General features: G+C 56.2%; 1 protein-coding gene across 1 annotated transcript in view; it reads right to left on the reverse strand.

The window, feature by feature from the left end:
* CERS3 (ceramide synthase 3) overlaps positions 1-1,344 on the reverse strand; it is a 149,023-nt gene extending 147,679 nt beyond the window's left edge. Inside the window, exon 1 of the mRNA XM_011965246.1 lies at positions 1,274-1,344. The gene's annotated coding sequence lies outside the window, so the exon portion shown is untranslated. The remainder of the gene's footprint in view (positions 1-1,273) is intronic.
* Positions 1,345-2,201: the final 857 nt, after the last annotated feature.

Here is a 2,201-nt window from a genome sequence, read left to right on the forward strand (position 1 = left end):
TTTTTTTTAAAGAAGTTTTGCTCTTGTTGCCCAGGCTGCAGTGCAATGGCCTGATCTTGGCTCACTGTCACCTCCGCCTCCTGGGTTCAAGTGATTCTCCTGCCTCAGCCTCCCGAGTAGCTGGGATCACAGGTGCCCACCACCACACCCGGTTTATTTTTGTATTTTGAGTAGAGACAGGGTTTCACCATGTTGGCCAGGCTAGTCTCAAACTCTTGACCTCAGGTGATCAGCCCTTCTCGGCCTCCCAAAATGCTGGGATTACAGGTGTCTGCCACCGCGCCTGGCCGCGGGTGGATGCCTTTCTTACCTTTGAGGTCCTAGCATCTAGAATTGTAAGTTCTAGGTACATTCTGGACCCTTGATATATGTTTTGAATTTCAGAATAAGTTAAAGGGTATCTTTAGTGTTCGTTTAGTCATGATATACGGCTAATAACTTACACCTGGGAAAAACAAAGCGCACTCCAGGAGGCTTTGAAGCCGGGGTAAAGGGGATGGTGGCAGTGGAATCACATCCAGGCCTCCAGCACGTTTCCGGGCAGTCTCCAGGGCTTCCCGCTGAATTCCCTGCCTCGGCACCCAGCAGGAACCTGGGCCGGGTCCCTGTTTACCTGGGTGGGGTTAGTGTCCAGAGGAGGGGGGCCCAACCCAGCAACCCTCTTCTCAATTTGCGACATATAAACCCACGAAAGTAATCACAAACTTGTTAACCGCTGGGCACTGTAGCCCTGGAGCACTCTTAACGGACTTTGCAAGGCCCAGTACCCAGAGGCTGCAGCGAGGGGGCGGCGACTGGGCCCCAGGACACCGCCTGTGCAGGGACAGGGACTCTGGGCCTTGGCCTGCGAGGGAACAGGCGCCCTCTGTCGGCCTTGACCTCCGCGGGGACACGGGCCCCCTTTCGGCCTCGGCCTGGGCCTGGACAGAGACGAGGACTTTAGGCCTAGGCCTGCGCGGGGACACGGGCGCTCTCTCGGCCTTGACCTGCGCGGGGACACGAGCCCTCTCTCGGCCTCGGCCTGGGCCTGCACAGGGACGGGGACTTTGGGCCTGCCTGGGCCTGCACAGGGACGGGGACTTTGGGCCTGGGCCTGCGCGGGGACGAGGACGCTCTCTCGGCCAGGGTCTGCACGGGGACAGGGACCCTCGGCCGGGGTCTGGGCGGCACCTGCTGGGGGCGAGGTCGGGCAGCCCCACACACCGCAGCGCGCAGGGCCTGAGGGCCGTCCTCCCTCCACTTCGCGTCCCCACATCCGCCCCGGGCCCATCACCTGCCTCCTCCTTGTCCTGGGCCGAGGCGGGTCCGCAAGGGCGGGAGAGAGGTCCCCGCAGCGGTGCATCCTGGGACACCGCCCCTCAAGCCCAGGGGCGAGGGATGCCTGGGTGGGGGCCAAGAGAGCGCCCAACAGACCACCAGCTCCTTTCCTGGGTGCCCTTTTCAGGTACTGTCCCTGGACCACACTGGTCCTACACTGGCCTCGCGAGACAGGCATCACTCGTGACCGGGTCAGAGGGGCTAAGCAGCTCACCCGAGCTGCACAGCTGGTGCCGGGCACTGCTGGGGTTTGCACCTGGGCCTTTCATGATTCCAAACCCAGGGCCTTACACAACCTCTTCAGAAGGTGAAAACACGAATGGTCTACAGGCTGTTGACAGGAAGGGGAAGCCGTTCTAGAATAATTTCATAAGCGCCCGTGGAGTATCTCAGCCGGCAAGCCCAGGTCTGCAGTCATTTCCCATTGTGAGGTTGAATTAACAGAGACTGAAAAATAGAAAATAGATAAGGTGAGGCAATGAAAACATCCCCAGCAAAAGAGAACAGGGAGCACCCTTTCTCTGAATATTTGATTAAAATACAAACCTAGGAAAACCATTTACATGCAGTGAGCTGTGATGGCACCACTGCACTTCAGCATGGGTGACAGAGCGAGGCCCTGTCTCCAAAAGACAAAACAAAACAAAAAAACATTTACAGAGGAGACAGTATAGCAGAGTAGGGGAAAACAGGCATCATAGCCATATAGCCCTGGGTTTAAACTCCGACTCATTCACTAACTTTGGGATGTGTGCCTTCAGGCTTTTTAGTGCTTTTTTTCTTTTTCTTTCTTATTTTATTTTATTTATTTATTATTTATTATTATTATTTTTTAAGACAGAGTCTCACACTGTCACCAGGCTGGGGTACCGTGGCACGATCTC

This window comes from Mandrillus leucophaeus, unplaced genomic scaffold (genome assembly GCF_000951045.1).
Source record: "Mandrillus leucophaeus isolate KB7577 unplaced genomic scaffold, Mleu.le_1.0 Scaffold719, whole genome shotgun sequence".
NCBI lineage: Eukaryota > Metazoa > Chordata > Mammalia > Primates > Cercopithecidae > Mandrillus > Mandrillus leucophaeus.